This window comes from Hemitrygon akajei, chromosome 4 (assembly GCF_048418815.1).
Source record: "Hemitrygon akajei chromosome 4, sHemAka1.3, whole genome shotgun sequence".
Classification (NCBI taxonomy): Eukaryota; Metazoa; Chordata; class Chondrichthyes; order Myliobatiformes; family Dasyatidae; genus Hemitrygon; species Hemitrygon akajei.
The window spans coordinates 41,459,849-41,480,996 of NC_133127.1; the positions used below are offsets into that span (position 1 = coordinate 41,459,849).

A 21,148-nucleotide genomic window follows, 5' to 3' on the forward strand; every position below is an offset into this window, starting at 1 on the left:
TGGACTGATCATGGATAAAACAGGAAACATGTTTCAAGGTCCTTAATGAATACTCTGTTTCAGTATTCGTCAGTGAGAGGGAGCTTGGCGAATGTGAGAATAGTGGAAAACAAGCCGATATGCTGGAACATGTCGACATTAAGAAAGTAGACGTACTGGAACGTTTGAAAAGTATTAGGGTAAACAAGTCCCAGGGGTTAGATGGGATATACTCTAGGTTAGTAGGGGAGGCAAGGACCGCTGGGCCTCATTGGCCACACATGTAGTACCAGAGGGTTGCAGTGTTCCAAAATTATTCTTTTGTTCAAGAAATGCAATAAGGATAATCTTGGGAATTACAGACAAATGAGTCTTCCATTAGCTGTGGGCAAATTTTGGAGACGATTCTTAGAGATTGAATTTATAAGCATTTGGAGAAGTATAGTCTGATTAGGGATAATCAGCATGACTTTGGGAGGGACAGAGCCTGAATGAATATTTCAAGAAAGTGACAAAACAAATTGATGAAGGTAGAGCAGTGGATGGTGGTGAAAATGGATTTTAGTGAAGTTTTTGACAATGTTCCCAAAGGTAGGCTCATTCAGGATGACAGGAAGCATGAGATCCAGGCACGGGTGTGTAGATTCAGAATTGGCTTGCCCACAGAAGGCAGAGGGTGATAGTAAATGGATTGTATTCTGCCTGCAGGTTGCAGTCTAGTTGTGTTCCACAGTAAACTGTTCTGGATCTTATAATTTTTATAAGTGGCTTGGATAAGGAAGTGGAAAGGTGGGTTAGTAAGTTTGTAGATGTCACAGGGTTGGGGGTGTAGACGATTGCCACAGGTTACAATGCCACATTGACAGGATAGAGAGCTGGGCTGAGAGGTGACAGATGGAATTCAATCCAGAAAAGTGTGAAGTAATACACTTAAGAAGCTCTAACTTGAAGACAGTGTACAGATCCCTAGCAGTGTGGAGGAACAGATGGATCTTGAGGTCCAAGTCCATAGATTCCTCACAGTTGCTGCGCAAGTGGATAGGGTGGTATGAAGCAGTATGGTGTGTTGCCCTTCATTAGCTGGGGATTTGAATTCAAGAGCCACAATTCATGTTGCAGCTCTATAAAACTTTGATTAGACCACACTTAAAACATTCTGTTCAGTTCTGGCCACGTTATTTTAGGAAAGCTGTGAAAGCTTTAGAGGTTGCAAAGCAGATTTCTTCAGAATACTGCCTGGATTAGACAGCGTGTTTTATGAGAATAGACTGAGCGAGCTAATGCTTTTCTCTTTGGAATGATGGGGGAAGGAGCAGTGCTTGTTAGAGGTGTATAAGATGACAAAAGGCATGGATAGAGTGGGCAGCTATAGATTTTTTTTTCTCTCCAGGGTAGAACTGACGAATACGGAGGGCATAATTGTAAGGTGATTAGAGAACAGTATTGGGGAGGAGATGTCAAAGGCAGGTTCTTAGAAACTTGGGTGCATGGAACATACTGCTAGGGGTGGTGCTGGTGGAGGTAGAGACAGTAGGGAGATTTAAGAGACTCAGATAGGCACATGGATGAAAGAAGGTTGGAGGGATATGCAGGAGAGAAGGGTTAGAATGATTTTAGAGTAGGTTCAAAGGTCAGCACAAAATTGTGGGCTGAATGGACTGTACTGTTCTATGCTCTCAGTCCTCTGAGAAACAAAGAGACACAGACGACCGGAAAGGGAAAACAACAGAACAAAAGAGAGCATTATTGAGTTTAGTTCTGGAGGATATTGCTTCTTCCTTGGACAAGGTCATGACCGAATAGGATGCGAAAGTGGAGTGGTTAACTTCTGGACTAGCAGCCAGAGCTTGGGACCACAGATCAAATGTTCAAATCCCACTAGAGCAGCTGGTGAATTCAAATAAGTAATTAAATATATCTGGAATGAATAAGATAATTGCTTGTCTTCTTATGGTAACTATGAAACTGCTAGATTGTTGTAAAATAACATCTAATTTACTAATCTCCTTCAGGGAACAAAAGCTGTTTTCCATACCAGGTTTGGTCTGTACTGTACATGACTCTCAACCTACCAGTGTGGTTAACTCTGGAGTTCACAGGGAACGAGGCATGTGTAATGAATGTAGGCAATGCCAGTCATGTCCACATCCCACAAATAAAACAACAAATGCAGCTGCAACATCAACCAGTGGATCATGAAGACGGGCTGTACTGTGAAATAACCCATTTACCACATCGAACACTTTGCAGGGAAGCTGAGTTCAGCATTCCCAATATTCAGCCACTCTGTACAGAGTTGCTTCTCCTATGGAGCAATGGATATTCATGCAGTAACATTCATTAAAGTTATAAAGCCTTCTCAGCAACACAATCAAACTATCACTTGTCTGTGTTGCATAAGAGATAACAGGACAGAAAAACAAAGGAGGAACAGCTTAAAAGAGGAAAGTGAGTGAGAAAGTGAGGGACCGAGATGGAGGGTCCGAGGCAGAGAGTCACCGAGACGGAGGGTCCGAGGCTGAGAGTCACCGAGCCAGAGGGTCCGAGGCTGAGAGTCACCGAGCCAGAGGGTCCGAGGCAGAGAGTCACTGAGACGGACGGTCCGAGGCAGAGAGTCACCGAGACGGAGGGTCTGAGGCTGAGAGTGACCAAAATGGTGGGGTGAGAGCGACTGAGACGGTGGGGGGGGGGAGGAGGTGAGGGCAACTGAGACGGAGGGGCAAGAGTGAGATGGAGTGGTGAGGGTGACCAAGATTGGGGGGGCAAGAGTAAGATGGAGGGGCGAGGGTGAGATTGGGGGGGTTGCGAGACGGAGAGATGGGGGGGGTCGCGAGAGGGAGAGATGGGGGGGTCGCGAGAGGGAGAGATGGGGGGGGTCGCGAGAGGGCGAGATGGGGGGCACGAGAGAGGGCGAGATGGGGGGCACGAGAGAGGGCGAGATGGGGGCACGAGAGAGGGCGAGATGGGGGCACGAGAGAGGGCGAGATGGGGGGCACGAGAGGGCGACATGGGGGTCAAGAGAGGGCGAGATGGGGTCAAGAGAGGGCGAGATGGGGGTCAAGAGAGGGCGAGATGGAGGGGTCGCGAGAGGGCAAGATGGGGAGGCAAGGGCGAGGCTCATCAACGTTTTTGAACTGCTGATATTATTCACTCATTCATCCTTCGTTAAGTCTGATTCCAGCAGATTGTCTGCATTGTTTCGATGGCATGTGTGGTCGTTTACTATGACTATAACGATTCAATATCTTAAGTCTGCATTTATTAGTTCTTCTCAGTTCCATGGGTATAAACAGGAACACCCAAGAGTACAAGTAGAGTCAGTTACTCCCAATCATAAGAGGACATACACATATTGTGAAGGATTTAACAGCACAGTGATATTACATGAGCCAAAACCCAATCCCTTCCCAACTTCCAGACAATGTATCAAACCAGGAACTTGTGAGTACAAAATAGAGGAATTATCTCAATTGTCCTGACAACTTTTATCTTTCAATCAATATACCTGAAACCAATCATCTGATCATTTTCACACAGCTGTTTGTGGGGCCTGCTGTGCACAAATGGGGTCTTCTACATTCCTAAATCTTGTTATTGAGTGAACCACAAATGCTCTAAAATTTTAAGTGAGCTCAATGGTTCAGCAATGACTCTGCACAAATTCCATTTTCCCACCAAAGTAAATGGTTTGACTAGAACGTGATGGATTATTAATGAATCACACTCACTTCAAGGAACCTTCGTTGCATCAGCATCTGACTGATGAAGTATATTAGCCAGAATGGCACATTCAATTAGTCACACCATCACAAAACTGCCGGATTGTCTGTCAGAGAATTCTTACGGGACTGTTAATCAATAAAATGCTGCAGCTTCTGCTTATGAGCGATTACTCCGACAGCAGATCTGAGTTTGTGTCAAAAGTAGTGTAGCAATTCAGCGGCTGCATGAGAGGGGCAGATGCAATGGTAACTTAGCTCCAAGAAAATAAGTGCTGGACATCATTGGCACATCCCTTTAAATCAGCAGTTTTTACTTGAAACACCGCCCAAAGAAGGCAGCATCCATCACCAAATATCCCCACCACCCAGGCCATGCCATCATCTCAGTTACCATCAGGCAAGTGGTACAGAGGCCTGACGTTTCAAGGTTCTGAACAGTTATTTCCCTGTGTTATTTGTTTCCTGAACCAACCTGCACAATCCTACTTACTACCTCAGTACAGCAACGCTATGACCACTTTACACTACCATGGATTACAAGAAGACGTGTCTTCTTTCTTGTATAATTGTTTACAATTCATGTTTCTTTGATGTTTTCCTTGCCAATTCTGTGTCTGATGTTTTTCATTTCACTTGATAATTAACACAATTCGACTTGAGGAGTAGGCCATTCAGCACCCAAACCTGATTCACCATTCAGTATGATCATGGCTGATCTACCAGGTCTCTACCCTCTGTGCCAGATCCCAGAAGCCCTCAAGTCCCAAAACTTTAGAAAATGTTAATGAGTCTTTAAATACCTCTAATGATTAAGCCTCCAAGGCTGCCCTAGATTAAAAAAATTCTGAAGAACAGCCTTGGCCCAAATTGTCAACTGTTTGTTCATTTCCAAAGATTTGGGGTGGGGGGGGGGGGGTGTGGCTTTAGATTTCCAGCATCTGCAGACTTCCTTGTGATTAGAAAATTCGCATTCAAAATACAGTTGCCGTGGCCATAAATGCAGTCAGATTTCTTTCTCACCTTTCACAGCACAGCTCTGAGGCCTGCTCCCAAATGGTTGAGGCAATCACTCTGGGTGTCATGCAATCAGCATAATCTGTTTCTATTCACACTACTGAGTTGGCTTTCACATTTGCTACAAGAGTGACCTCACTTCACAAGTACTTCTTTGGTCATAAAACCCTTTTGTGCACCTAGAGATGATGTAAGGTGCTGAAGTAAATAAAGGCTTTTTAAAGTAAGCCGAAGTGGCCAACAGGCTGCAATGTAACGGTGTATATTTACTATCTGGTCACTCACACCCTAGTTAAGGAAATGCAGCCCAGTCTGTCATGCATACCAGCTTCTCCTACATCTACACTTCCCTCTGACTCAGGAAAGTAGCCAACATAATCGAGGACACCTCCCACGCCACTCATTCTCTCTTCTCCCCCATTCCCATCAGGAGGAAGATACAAAAGCTGAGAACACATCCTACCAGGCTCAAGGAGAATTTCCATCAATACTGAGGGTCTCAACTTGCAACATCAACTGTCCATTTCCCTCCATAGATAACACAAAGTACACTGCAGATGCTGTGGTCAAATCAACACGTACAAACAAGCTGGATGAACTCAGCAGGTCGGGCAGCATCCGTTGAAACGAACGGTCAATGTTTCCAGACTGTTCATTTCAACGGATGCTGCCCGACCTGCTGAGTTCATCCAGCTTGTTTGTACGTGTTGATCCCTCCATAAATGCTGCCTGGTCCATTGAGATCTTCCAGCACCTTTGCGTGCTGCTCCAAATTTCCAGCTTCTGCGGTCTTTTGTGTGACAGCTTTTGAACTGACCCCATATTTTAAACATAGGTTTTCTATGTTTCTATAAATTCTTGATCCCCGATCTACCTTGAAGTTTATTTGTGTACCTGCATTTTCCTTGGGATCAATAAAGTATTCTGTCTGTCTGTCTGTCTGTCTGCATTGCACCACATCTGCAGCTGCAACAATATATTCTGCATTCAGTTTGTACTTCTACGTGACATGATCTGCCTGGACGACACACAGCCCTTCCACTTCATTTTGTTACATGTGACAATAAACCAATACTAGTACCAACAGGTAGGAGTTTTAACTGGGGGTGGGGGGGGTGTCTGGGTATGTTTTGCTCTACACTGGCAGTGGTTGATATCTGGAATGCATTGTAACAAATTAGGTACATTTTCTATGTTGAGGAGGCAGTTAGACAGGCAAAGGATAGAAGGATATGGACCTAACGCTGGCAACTGGGATTTGTGTAGATGGGACTAAAGGTTAGCATGGATATGAAAATGGACAAAGGAGAGCCAGTGGATGTAGTGTACCTGGACTTCCAGAAAGCTTTTGATAAAGTCCCACATAGGAGATTAGTGGGCAAAATTAGGGCACATGGTATTGGGGGCAGAGTACTGACATGGATTGAAAATTGGCTGGCTGACAGGAAACAAAGAGTAGTGATTAACGGGTCCCTTTCGGAATCGCAGGCTGTGACCAGTGGGGTACCGCAAGGTTCGGTGCTGGGACCGCAGCTGTTTACAATATACATTAATGATTTAGATGAAGGGATTAAAGTAACATTAGCAAATTTGCTGATGACACAAAGCTGGGTGGCAGTGTGAAATGTCAGGAGGATGTTATGAGAATGCAGGGTGACTTGGACAGGTTGGTTGAGTGGGCAAATGTATGGCAGATGCAGTTTAATGTGGATAAATATGAGGTTATCCACTTTGGTGGCAAGAACAGAAAGGCAGATTACTATCTAAATGGAGTCAAGTTAGGAAAAGGGGAAGTACAATGAGATCTAGGTGTTCTTGTACATCAGTCAATGAAAGCAAGCATGCAGGTACAGCAGGCAGTGAAGAAAGCTAATGGCATGCTGGCCTTTATAACAAGAGGAATTGAGTATAGGAGTAAAGAGGTCCTTCTGCAGCTGTACAGGGCCCTGGTGAGACCCCACCTGGAGTATTGTGTGCAGTTTTGGTCTCCAAATTTGAGTAAGGACATTCTTGCTATTGAGGGAGTGCAGCGTAGGTTCACAAGGTTAATTCCCGGAATGGCGGGATTGTCATATGTTGAAAGATTGGAGCGACTGGGCTTGTATACACTGGAATTTAGAAGGATGAGAGGGGATCTGATTGAAACATATAAGATTATTAAGGGATTGGACACACTGGAGGCAGGAAGCATGTTCCCGCTGATGGGTGAGTCCAGAACTAGAGGCCACAGTTTAAGAATAAGGGGTAGGCCATTTAGAACAGAGATGCAGAAAAACTTTTTCACCCAGAGAGTGGTGGATATGTGGAATGCTCTGCCCCAGAAGGCAGTGGAGGCCAAGTCTCTGGATGCATTCAAGAGATAGTTAAATAGAGGGGTTGGGGTGGGAGTAAAAAAAAAAGATAGTTAAATAGAGCTCTTATAGATAGCGGGGTCAAGGGATATGGGGAGAGGGCAGGAACGGGGTACTGATTGTGTATGATCAGCCATGATCAAAGTGAATGGCAGTGCTGGCTAGAAGGGCCAAATGGCCTACTCCTACACCTACTGTCTATTGTCTATTGATATGGTGGACTAAAGTGCTATGTTCCCTCTAAGCTGTGTGGGTGTGTGCACACACACGTGTTTTTCAACCAGCGCACAAAGGAAATTAATGTGTGCATGAAAGTTTAGTTACCTAATATAATGTAGTAATTGATAATTATACTTATTGAAAATAATCTTTTAGCTAAATGTTAAAATAACTGAGTGACTTAAATATGTAGGTTATTTTGTTGTTATTCTGTGCAGTTTTATGTCAAATATTTTGTAAACCTACATAAACTGTGCCATGTGTGCATTCAGTGCGCACATACTTTTGTCACAGGAAAAAAATTGCACAACGTAAGATTTTTGCGCACACTGACTACTGAAAATTACAGGGAACATTGCTAACGTGTCCATTTCTGGAAATAGGCCAAGCCCGTGCAACCATTAGCCACCTACCATCCCTCAAGTTTCATTCCATTTATTCTTCCCACATTTCAAACTCCTCTTTCAAAACTCTGCCCCTACTGTGGGCCTGAGGGATAATTTTCTGCAGTCAACTAACCTACTGCCTCTCGGTCCAACCCTACATCCCCATCATGAGAGGTGGAAACAAGCCAACAGGAGGAAGCTGTATAGGCCAATCCCCTGTACAGTGGATACAAGAGATTACAGAAGCTTTGATGAATTCCAACCATACCACTGACTTTGGATGATGGAGATGGGAGGTCATCAATCGCCTATGCTCCACTGGGAGCCAAGGGCCCCAAGAAGCAGACAAATTAACCTATCAACCCACATGACTTTGAGATGTGGAAGAAAACTGGAGCACCCAGAGGAAACCTGGTTACAGGGAAACTGTGCAAACTCCACATAGACAGCATCTGAGGTCAGAACTGAACCCGGTCTCAGGAGCGGTGAGGTAGTAAGTCGATCGCTGTGCTATCCTATTCTTCTTCGATGTCCAAGCCAATTTCTGCCCATACCTAATCTGCATAAATCTGAGCATGCTAACTCACAGTAACGCAGTGGCTAGCGTGACACTATTACAGTACCAATGATCCAGGTTCCTTACATTGTCTGTAAGGAATTTGTATGTTCTTCCGATGACCACGTGGGTTTCCTCTGGGTGCTCTGGTTTCCTCCCACATTCCAACGACATACGGGTCAGTAGGTTAACTGGTCACAATGGTGTAATTGGGTAGCTCAGCCTTGTTGGGCCAGAAGGGCCTGTTACTGTGTTGTATTTCTAAATTAATAAAATGACAGCCCACCACTATTTCTGCCACTGAGCAGAAAATATAAAACCATGAAAGCTGCACTACCAGACGCAAGACAGCTTTATCCCGCTGTTACAAGGCTACTGACCGGTTCCTGACTATGATAAAATGGCTTCTGACCTCAAAGTATACCTCATCATGGCCTTGCACATTATTGTCTGCCTGCACTTTCTCTGCAACTGTAACACCTTAGGCTGCATCATGTGACTGTTTTCCCTTCTGCAACCTCAACGTACTGATATGTTGAAATTGTCTGTATGGATGGCATGCAAAATAAAATGTTTCACTGTACCTCAGTACATGTGAGAGTAAAAAAAAATACCAATTTATTTTCATCTACCGGGTTTGCATTTCCATTACGAAAATAATTTTAATACAGGAACTTCATAATATCCTACAGCACTTTACAGCCAATCAAACAAAAAAAATCACTGCTGTAATGCAGCCAATTTGCACACAGCAAGCTCCCACAAGTAACACATCATCGGTTACTGATGTTGACTGAGGGTTTCCTCTGGGTGTTCCAGCTTCCTCTCACATTCCAAAGACTTACCGGTTAATTGGTCATTGTAAATTGTCCTGTGATTAGGCTTGGGTTGAGTAGGTGGGTTGCTGGGTGGTGTGGGTGGCTCATTGGGCCAGAAGGGACTGCTATGAGCTGCATCACTAAATAAATATAAGCCCAGGCACCTGAAAGAATTTCCGTCTTTTAGATTCTCAAATCTGGGCCTCATTCTATCATTTCATCCAAAAAAGAATGCTGTACTCCCCAGTATTACATTGAGGATGTCTGCCTCAATTAGAGTCTCAAGTCACAGACTGGGTTATGAGCACAGATCCTTCCAATTCAGAAGCAAACTTATTACCAAGTGAGCCACAACTGACATCACACATTATACCGTGGGTTCTTTGACATCCACTCCAGGAGGCAGACGGGTCCTTGGCTTGACATCAGATCTGAAAAAATTATAGTTTAATGCAACAATATAAATTGAATGTTTTCTTATTAAATCAGAAGCATGACTCTGGGTTGAATGCATTCCAGATACTTTCATAAACTGTCACACAGTATATAATATAGAATCAATGAGTGTGACCAAGTTATTTGAGGTTACAATATTACATGAAACTTGGGTTAGCTCTCAGCCTACTCTGAAATACTGCTGCAAAATGATTGGATAATTGCATTAAAATTATTCTTTTTATCAAATGCAATCTATATTCTTGCAGACTGTAAAATAAATGTTCATCTCCTTTAGCACTTTGCCATTCCTTTACCACAGAAACATAATAACTGCTTTGGTAAAGCAACTACTCCAAGAACTTGCAGAGAGTCGTGGACACAGCTTAGCATATCATGACTCTGTTTACCCTCCTCCCCGTCTCAGTAAAACAGCCAGCTGAATCAAAGATCTCACTCATCGCAACATTCTCGCTTTTGCCCTCTCCATCAAGCAGAAGATAAAAAAGCCTGAAAGCACATACCATCGTGCTCAAGGACAGCTTCCACCCCCACTACTATACAGTTACAAGATGGTCCCCTTGTAGAAAAGGTGGATTCTTGATCTCACAATCTACCTTATCATGGCCTTACACTTCACTGCCCGCTTTCTCTGCAAACGTGGGCATCTATACTGCATTCTGTTACTGCTTTTCCACATTCTACCCCAATATAATGATGTAATGAACTAATCTGCATTGACGGCTTCTGAAACAAAGCTTTTCACTTCATCAAGACTAGTTGAAGGGTTTCAGTCCAAAACATCAACTATTTACTTCCCTCCGTAGATGCTGCCTGACTTGCTGACAATTTGTGTTGGTTGCATAAAATGGATGGCCATGGACCACGTTTAGGGAGAAGGTTTACTTCAGTCGGGCAATTAATAACTTGTTTAATTGGTTTGGCAGAAGTTTCAAGGTTGTTTAATAACATTTCTAGTACAGAAATGAAAAGGAGAACAAAATAATTACTACTCCTGATCTGATGCAGCACAAGAAAACACAATATAATGAACACAATAACAAAAATACAATAAACACAAGATAACTTATATATATATAGATTGATTTTATCTCCATAAAGTGACTCTAGGCACAGGAGTGTCTGTCCATAAAGTGTCTCTGACAGGGATTGGAGCAGAAGGCAGTGATTCAGATCTCTGGATCATTTGGACCTCTTTTGGGGTGGGCGTGACATGTACAAAAGGGATGGGTTGCACTTGAATCCCAGGGGGACCAATATCTTGGCAGGGAGGTTTGCTAAGGCCATTGGGGAGAATTTAAATTAGAATTGCTGGGGGGTGGGAACTGAACTGAAGAGAAGGAGGAAGAGGCAGTTGGCTCACAATTAGAGGAAACTTGTAGGCAATGTGAGGGGGAGAATAGGTAGGTGATAGAGAAGGGATGTGCTCAGACTGATGGTTTGAGATGTATCTATTTTAATGCAAGCATCATCATGAACAAAGAGGATGAGCTTATAACCTAGATCAGTACTTGGAGCTATGATGTCGTGGCCATTACAGAGACTTGGATGGCTCAATAGTAACAGGGACATTGAGAAGCAGATAGGGAGACAGATTCTGGAAAGGTGTAATAATAACAGGCTCATCATGGTGAGAGATCTTAATTTCCCAAATATTGATTGCCATCTTCCTAGAGCAAGGGGTTTAGATGGGGTGGAGTTTGTTAGGTGTGTTCAGGTTCAAAAAACTAGGTAATGATAAAGACCTGGAAAATTATAAGGCTAGCAGGAAGGAGTTTAAGAATGAAATTAGGAGAGCCAGAAGGGGCCATGAGAAGGCCTTGGTGAGCAGGATTAAGGAAAACCCCAAGGCATTCTACAAGTATGTGAAGAGCAAGGGAATAAAATGAGAGAGAATAGGGCCAATCAAGTGTGACAGTGGAAAAGTGTGTATGGAACTGCAGGAGATAGCAGAGGTAATTCATGAATCCTTTGCTTCAGTATTCACTACAGAAAAGGACTTTGGCAATTGCAGGGATGACTTACAGTGGACTGAGAATCTTGAGCATGTAGATGTTAAGAAAAAGGGTGTCCTGGAGCTTTTGGATAGCATCAATTTGGATAAGTCATCGGACCGGACAAGATATACCCCAGGCTACTGTGGGAGGCAAGGGAGGAGATTGCTGAACCTCTGGCAATGATCTTTGCATCATCAATGGGATGGGAGAGGTTCCAAAGGGTTGGAGGGTTGCAGATGTTGTTCCCCTATTTAAGAAAGGGAGTAGAGATGGCCCAGGAAATTATAGACCAGTGAGTCTTACTTCAATGCTTGGTTAGTTGATGGAGAAGATCCTGAGAGGCAGGATTTGGAGAGGCATAATATGATTAGGAATAGTCAGCATGGTTTTGTCAAGGGCAGGTTGTGCCTTACGAGCTTGATTGAATTTTTTGAGGATGTGACTAAACACATTGATGAAGGAAGAGCAGTAGATGTAGTGTATATGGATTGCAGCAAGGTGTTTGATAAGGTACTCCATGCAAGGCTTATTGAGAAAGTAAGGAGGCATGGGATCCAAGGGCATCTTGCTTTGTGGATCCAGAATTGGCTTCCCCACAGAAGGCAAAGAGTGGTTGTAGATGGGTCATATTCTGCATGGAGGTCGGTGACCAGTGGTGTGCTTCAGGGATCTGTTCTGGGACCCCTACACTTTGTGATTTTTATAAATGACCTGGATGAGAAAGTGGAGGGATGGGTTAGCAAATCTGCTGATGACACAAAGCTTCAGGGTGTTGTAGATAGTGTGGTGGGCTGTCAGAGCTTACAGTGGGACATCGATAGGATGCAAAACTGGGCTGAAAAGTTGGAGATGGAGTTCAACCCAGATAAGTGTGAGGTGGTTCATTTTGGTAGGTCAAATATGATGGCAGAATATAGTATTAATTGTAAGACTCTTGGCAGTGGGGAGGATCAGCGGGATCTTGGGGTCCGAGTCCATAGGACGCTCAAAGCAGCTGCGCAGGTTGACTCTGTGGTTGAGAAGGCGTACAGTGTAATGACCTTCAATTGTGGAATTGAATTTAGGAGCCGAGAGGTAATGTTGCAGCTATACAGGATCTTGGTCAGACTCCACTTGGAGTACCGTGCTCTATTCTGGTCTCCTCACCATGATGTGGAAGCCATAGAAAGGGTGCAGAGGAGATTTACAAGGATGTTGCCTGGATTGGGGAGCATACCTTACGGGAATAAGTTGAGTGAACTTGTCCTTTTCTCCTAGGAGTGATGGAGGATGAGAGGTGACCTGATAGAGGTGTATAAGATGATGAGAGGCATTGATCATGTGGATAGTCAGAGGCTTTTCCTCAGGGTTGAAATGGCTAACATGAGAGGGCATAGTTTTAAGGTGCTTGGAAGTAGGTGCAGAGGAGATGTCCGGGGTAAGGTTTTATGCAGAGAGTGGTGAGTGCGTGGAATGGGCTGTGGGCAATGGTGGTGGAGGCAGATACGATAGGGTCCGTTAAGAGATAGGTACGTGGAGCTTAGAAAAATAGAGGGCTATGGGTAACTCCAGGTACTTTCTAATATAAGTACATTTTCAGCACGGCATTGTGGGCCAAAGGGCCTGTATTGTGCTGGAGGTTTTCTATGTTTCTAAAACAATAAAGTAGTGGTGGTTGGGGTGTGGAAGGATGGGTTAGTGTTGGACCTATGGGGCCTGTTCCTATACTGTACTGTTTGATGCTCGAGCAATAATTTAGTACCTATATAAAAAACACATGGCAATCAACTAAGTCTACTCTGATGATGTCACTGCTTGCTCTGACATACCCATCAAGAATTCCCACACCACACTGGAAGCAGGATTCAGAATGAAATTACTTGTAATAAAATACACTACTCAGCACTTTCCTCCTATCTATCTTTCCTCCTATCATTTCTCAGATTCTCTCATTAAACTCCACCCCCCCCACCTAGCTACCCCTATCACCTCCTGGCTTGTACCCCTTCCCTCCCCCCATGTACTTAATCTGGTTTCTTCCTCCACCCTTTCCATTCCTCATGAACAGCCGCAGCCCAACACACTGACTCTTCCTTCCTGTCCATAAAAGCTACCTGAGCTCCTCCAGCATTGTGTGTGTGTTTCTTAGTCAGGGTTCTTGTCCACCTAACTTTTACACTACAAAGCTCACTGTAAAAAGATTGAACATTTATAGATTCCAATACCTTGAGCAAGCATGGCTTAATTTCCTAAACACCACCCCCCACCAACCCCGCATCCCCAGATTATAAATCATATTTCTTGTTTTAAAAATAATGACAAGAAATAGTTTCAAATTTGAACAGCTGTATTCAGATTTGCAATTTGTCAATGATCAGTCATCATTCAATTTGTTGACCGCTTAATAGCTGTTAACTCCAAGTATGAACCATTTATCATAGTTTATTCACCTCCCTCCAAGTAACTGACAGTATTCCTTCATCAATAGTCTCAGGGAAACCTAATAACCATTGATTAAATACATGTTATATTACAAAACATACTATAGGAGGAGTATTTAAAACTACTGACAGAAGATAGTTAGGAGCTACAATGTGGCTACAAAATAACAACTCGGTCACATTAAAGGAACAGAGGGAAACCTTGAGATTATGCACCAAGTAATGTGTGCAGGAAGACAAATTGCTAGCACACAGGACATACACAGATCAGGGATCTTGAGCAAAGGTGACAGTGGATCTTACACTGAACCACACAACTCACAGCAAAAGTCAACTAACAAATCTGACACAAAGTAAGGAAACCTGTGTAATGTTAAATAAATCAGCATTAAGTGCACATAAAAACAGCTGGTGTAAATGAAAAAATAAAATCCATTCAATAGAAATGCTATTTCCCAGAGTGAATATGTTTACAAATATTTTTCCCAGAATACTTAAGTAATCTACAAATGTTTAACACATTTTTAAAGTAACTTAAATGTTTAAGATTTGTCTCCCTTGAATTACCTTCCTGGACACACTTTAGAGCTTATTTGTTTGCTTCAGACATTTAGTCAATGTTAAGTTCCCTCACATTGAAAATGGCTCAGCTTTTATTGCTGATTTCATATGCAGGATTTATTGGGAACACCTCAAGCTACACTACAGTGCATTTGAAAATGAAGAAAAAATCAATTACAGACTGGTTAGACCTACATCGGTGTAAGTAAAGTACTGGAGACCGCAATCTGGAATGTGATTAGTCAAAGTATGAAAGATGTGACTAATAGGGCAGTCAACACAGATTGCAAGGGATAAGTCAATGTTGACTAATTGAATTGCACAAGGAAATCATAGAGTATGCAGACTAACAGAATGCCAGTGCATTCAAAAGCATTTCATTATGTAAAGACAAATCCTTTCCAAGATATTATTCACTGGCAATTTATAATCTCTCTGAGGATTATATATGTGGAAATAATATGTTCATTACCATGTTCACACAAATTTATTACATATATATCACTATGTCAGTGCCGTGCACAGGAGTGCAGCATGTTGAGACAAGATACTAAGGCACAATAAACGATCTCACTGCAAACGAATATAGAATAGTACAGCACAGTACAAGCCATTCAGCCCACTATACTGTGCTGACATTTTAGCATACTCAAAGAACAATCTAGTCCACATAGCCTTCAATTTTTATTCATCCATGTGCCTTTTTAAGAATCTATTAAATGTCCCTAATGTGTTGGCCTCGACTACCAACCATAGAAGTGCACTCAAAGCACTTTTGTGTAAAAAAAAAACCAGCTCTAACATCCCCCTATACTTTCCTCCAGTCACCTTAAAAGTATGTTTTCTCATATTAGCCATTGCCATCTTGGGATAAAGATGCTGGTTGTCCACTGTATCGATACCTCTTATCATCTTACCCAGCCCTATTAAATCACCTCTCATCTTCCTTTGCTGCAAAAGAGAAAAGTCCTAGCCTGCTCAATCTTTCATTATAAAATACACTTTCTAACCCAGGCAGTAAGTCTCCCCTTCACCTCTCTGATAACTCCACATTCTCCCTATTATAAAGCGACTAGAACTGAGCACAATATTCCAATATGGTCAAGCCAGAGTTCTATAGAACTGCTAGATTTCTCATGGCTCTTCAGCTCAATCCCCTGACTAATGAAGACCTCCTTAACCTCCTTATCAGCTGGTACAGCAATTTTGAGGTATCTATGTACTTGGACCCATAAATCCCCGTTCCCCCACACTGCTCAGAATCCTGCCATTAACCTTGTTCTTTGTCTTCAAGTTCAACCTTCCAAAGTGTATCATTCCACATTTTCCCAGACTGAACTCCATCTACCACTTCTCAAGCTCAGCTTCATATCCGGTCAAAGTCCTATTGCAGCTTATGTTAACCTATGAGACTGCACATGGAGAGATCATCTCATTTCCTTTGAAATAGTGCACTAGGACCTTCTACATCAATCTAAGAGGACAGAAAGGATTGACTGTGGACTTAAAACAGGAAGTCAAGTATCTCTATCTATATAACAGGAAGTCAAGTATCTCTATCTCTATCTATCTCTATCTATATAACGCACACAAAGCTGGAGGAACTCAGCACATTTGGCAGCATGTATGTAGGGAAATGGGCCTTTCATCAGTACCCAGTGAAGGGTATGATGATGGTCCTCAACTTGAAGCATCAACCATCCACTGCTCTCCACAGATGCTGCCTGATCTGCTGAGTTCCTCCAGCTTTTGTCCATTACTCCAGACTTCCAGAATCTTCAATCCCTTGAGTCTCACCATCCGTACGGCCAAATTGATTGAGATTAAAAGACACAATAGACCTCAATGAATATGCAAAATGAATCCGGTTTAATAACAGTCCTCGGGAACTCTGCACAAAGTTACTTTTTAAATAATTAACAAATGTTCAACCTGGATGTACTAAGGAATTGACCAGGCCATATATTATGTCTTTGTGTTTTTTTAAAATTAGCACATTCAAAATGAACTGCAGTAATAAATTATTCCTGAAATGCTAGTTATCCAGAGGCTGAACAATGGGTCATTCACAGCTCTTATTTCTTTAACCACTCCCAAAATGCTGTGTTTTTAAAGGATGCAATATAAGGAATTGCAACCTTTTTGGAACATTTTACATAGTAATATGAATGTGCAAACTTAACAGCAGCTGTTTTCCTAACAGTGCTTTAGCCTTTCCATATTTTTCACAGACCAACTTCAACACACAAGCTATTATTGGTTGCATTAAAGCAGCCAGATCATGGTTGATATCGTGAACTGGCAGACAGAGTTAGGATTCAGCGAGGAATTATTAAAATCTGGCTGTTAAAGAAAATAAAACATAGGAAAAGGCCACTCGGCCCACAATATATGTGCCAAGCAAGATGAATCAGAATCCGGTTTATTATCACCAGCATGTGTTGTGAAATTTGTTCACTTAGCAGCAACAGCACAATGCAATACATAATAATATAGAAAGAGAAAAAAAGTGTATCAATTACACTAGATATATATATATTAAATAGATGAAAAGTACAAAACAAGTAATATATATTAAATCAAAAACTAAATTAATCTAAATCTCTTCTGCTTGTATATGTTTTATATCCCTACATTCCATGCATACTATTGTATCCAAAAGCCTCTTAAATACTATTATATGTATATGCTCCTACCATTACCAGCACTTACTATTTATTCTCTGTATAAAATAACTTTGCTCCCCCACCCCCTTTAAACTTTTTCACTCTTACTTTAAATGCATGTCTTTTAGTTTTTGACTTTTCCACCCTGAGAAAAGTTCAGTCCGGGTCGACACGTACAAACTATTTAAATTAAAATGCAGATTATCATTCACTCCATTAGCTCAGGTCACAGATCTACTCACATAGAGGAACTGATGGTCAGTATCTGTCCATCTCATTCCTTCATGGGAATAAAACATTTTATACTTTCTGTACTTGTAAACCACTTTGCATGATTAACCTACTGATAAATTGACGAAAGAACACATTCCAGGGGATAAAATAAATATCTGGGACAACTTTCCAAATGAATCAAACCGTGCATTACTGTGTAGTCTTAACTTGCACAACATTTTAATTCATTAAAAAAAGATTGTAGTTGATATCGATTGTAGTCTCTCCAATGTTCCACCAAAAGCGCTGAAAGTCAGATTCTCATAAGAAAACCACCAACAATTCAAGCAACAAGAGCTGAATATCGCCCTCGTGAGTGAATGGAGTTATACCGTGCATGCTCTTTACCTTATGTTTTCCATGGAACTTAAAACACTTCCTATTAGCGATTTCAGCAAAAAAGACTGGCTTCACATTTTGTATACGCACAGTAGCTTTAGCTGAAAAATTTCCTTAAAACATTTCTTTTATCTCCTCAGGTTGCAAATGTTTCAAATAATCAAACTTTAATTCAACAGAACTAAAACCAGCGTCTATAATCATGTGTTATTTACTACAGATTCTGAATGCAAAATAATAATCACAGCAATCTCACTGCTGTTAATTTTATAGTAGTGCTTTAAAAATTAAAATGGTACCTTTGCAATTATTAATTAATGCTATTTGGCAGGACCGCAGAATGTCAGCGCTTCGTTTTACTTTTTGACATGTTTCAGGTACTTTCACGTTGCAAACTCCACACTGCTCCCCGTATTTTGCACTCACCGCAAGCCAGTCTTTTACACTTTGAAATTATTTTCTGACGGTAGTGAAGACACAACGTTTTTGCTCCGCTTCGTCTGGATCGCGGGAGGCTTGTTGCACTGATGAGTTAAAGGCTCCCCCCCCCCCCGTTGCTCCTTCTGAGCTTTCTCCTGTGACTGACAGACGAGACTCGGCTCCGTGCTCCAGGCTTCGGGCGCTGAGCGGCAGGCGCAACTTCGGCAATCTCCGGCACCGGGAGGCGCCGAAACACTTCGGCAATCACCGGGCACACCAAGGCAACACCTCTCTCGAATCTTATCACCTCGGCAATCTCCGGCAACAGTGCAACACTGCCCAAGTCAACTCAAGCCCTCTTTACCAATTCATCTCTGCAATCTGCAATCAAAATGATATTAGGCGGCAATAGCATGATGGTTATTCTGATAAAGGGTCCCAGACCCGCATTAACTGTTTCTGTTTTCATAAATGCCACCTAACCTGTGGCGTGGTTCCCAACAATTCCTGTTTTTTTTAAATTACGGGGAACTTACAACTAGTTATTTAAAAATAATCTGGAGCTGGGGGGGGGGGGGGGGGTTGGACAGTGGATGCCCGAGATGGAGGAAGAGGCTGAGGGATAACTACGCAGAGGCAAAGGAACAGTCGACACTCAAAGGAATGTATAGCACTGAAAGGCTGAGCAGTCTTGCGTTGGTTGCAGGTGGGGCTTTTGAAGTTATAGGAGCGGGGATAGTATGTTCTCTGGACTGGGGGGGGGGGGTGTGATAGTGGCAAGAAAACAAGTTAAACACAAATGCACATGCAAACTAAAACTCATGCAAACTGGAGTTCAATTGGAGACATTCCTGGAAACACTATGCAAATCAAAAACTCTACACAGTTTTTGCACTGATGTTAGTTTCAACTTGATCATGGATAAAGATAAAGATAGATTTGGTCCTCGGGTTGAGGTTCTAAACTGGAAAAAGGCCAAATTTGAAGAAATGAGAAAAGACCTAAAAAGCGTGGATTGGGACAGGTTGTTCTCTGGCAAGGATGTGATTGGTAAGCGGGAGGCCTTCAAAGGAGAATTTTTGAGAGTTCAGGATGCTCCTGAATGCTCCTGTCAGGATTAAAGACAAAGTGAATAAGAATAAGGAACCTTGGTTCTCGAGGGATATTGGAACTCTGATAAAGAAGAAGATAGATAGATAGAGATAGATAGATAGATACTTTATTCATCCCCATGGGGAAATTCAACTTTTTTCCAATGTCCCATACACTTGTTGTAGCAAAACTAATTACATACAATACTTAACTCAGTAAAAAATATGATATGCATCTAAATCACTATCTCAAAAAGCATTAATAATAGCTTTTAAAAAGTTCTTAAGTCCTGGCGGTAGAATTGTAAAGCCTAATGGCATTGGGGAGTATTGACCTCTTCATCCTGTCTGAGGAGCATTGCATCGATAGTAACCTGTCGCTGAAACTGCTTCTCTGTCTCTGGATGGTGCTATGTAGAGGATGTTCAGAGTTATCCATAATTGACCGTAGCCTACTCAGCGCCCTTCGCTCAGCTACCGATGTTAAACCCTCCAGTACTTTGCCCACGACAGAGCCCGCCTTCCTTACCAGCTTATTAAGACGTGAGGCGTCCCTCTTCTTAATACTTCCTCCCCAACACGCCACCACAAAGAAGAGGGCGCTCTCCACAACTGACCTATAGAACATCTTCAGCATCTCACTACAGACATTGAATGACGCCAACCTTCTTAGGAAGTACAGTCGACTCTGTGTGAGAGAGATGTATAACATGTATAGACAACAGGGAGCAAATAAGGTGCTTCAGGAGTATAAAAAGTGCAAAAACATACTTAAGAAAGAAATCAGGAGGGTTAAAAGAAGACATGAGGTTGCTTTTACAGTCAGGGTGAAGGATAATCCTAAGAGCTTCTACAGGTATATTAAGAGCAAAAAGATAGTAAGGAATAAAATTGGTCCTTTTGAAGATCAGAGTGGTCGGCTATGTATGGAACCAAAAGAAATGGGGGAGATCTTAAATGGGTTTTTTGCATCTATATTTACTAAGGAAACTGGCATGGAGTCTATGGAAATAAGGCAAACAGGTAGTTAGCTCATGGAACCTATACAGATTGAAGAGGAGGTGCTTGCTGTCTTGAGGTAAATTACAATAGATAAATCCCCAGGACCTGACAGGGTATTCCCTCAGATATTGAAGGAGACTAGTGTTGAAGTTGCACGGGCCCTGGCAGATATATTTAAAATGTCGGTAACTACAGGTGAGGTGCCGGAGGATTGGAGGATAGCTCATGTTGCTCCGTTGTTTAAAAAAAAATCTAAAAGTAACCCGGGAAATTATAGGCCGGTAAGTTTGACATCAGTAGTAGGTAAATTATTGGAAGGAGTACTAAGAGATAGGATCTCCAAGTATTTGGATAGACGGGGACTTATTAGGGAGAGTCAACATGGCTTTGTGCGTGGTAGGTCATGTTTAAAAAATCTATTAGAGTTTTTCGAGGAAGTTACAAGGAAAGTGGATGAAGGGAAGGCAGTGGATGTTGACTACATGGACTTCAGTAAGGCCTTTGACAAGGTCCCGCATGGGAGGTTAGTTAGGAAGATTCAGTCGCTAGGTATACATGGTGAGGTAGTAAATTGGATTAGACATTGGCTCAATGGGAGAAGCCAGAGAATGGTCGTAGAGGATTGCTACTCTGAGTGGAGGCCTGTGACTAGTGGTGTGCCACAGGGATCAGTGCTGGGTCCATTATTATTTGTCATCTATATCAATGATCTGGATGATAATGTGGTAAATTGGATCAGCAGATTTGCTGATGATACAAAGATTGGAGGTGTAATGGACAGTGAGGAAGGTTTTCAAAGCTTGCAGAGGGATTTGGACCAGCTGGAAAAATAGGCTGAAAAATGGCAAATGGAGTTTAATACAGACAAGCGACTTTGG

General features: G+C 42.3%; 1 protein-coding gene across 4 annotated transcripts in view; it reads right to left on the reverse strand.

Annotated features, from left to right (window-relative positions):
- bmpr1ba (bone morphogenetic protein receptor, type IBa) overlaps positions 1-18,325 on the reverse strand; it is a 544,116-nt gene extending 525,791 nt beyond the window's left edge. For 2 of the 4 annotated variants that reach the window (XM_073042441.1, XM_073042436.1), the window contains exon 1: positions 18,184-18,325. The gene's annotated coding sequence lies outside the window, so the exon portion shown is untranslated. Of the gene's footprint in view, positions 1-18,056 lie in introns of all 4 variants that reach the window. The other 2 variants (XM_073042437.1, XM_073042438.1) reach the window with 2 other exon arrangements.
- Positions 18,326-21,148: the final 2,823 nt, after the last annotated feature.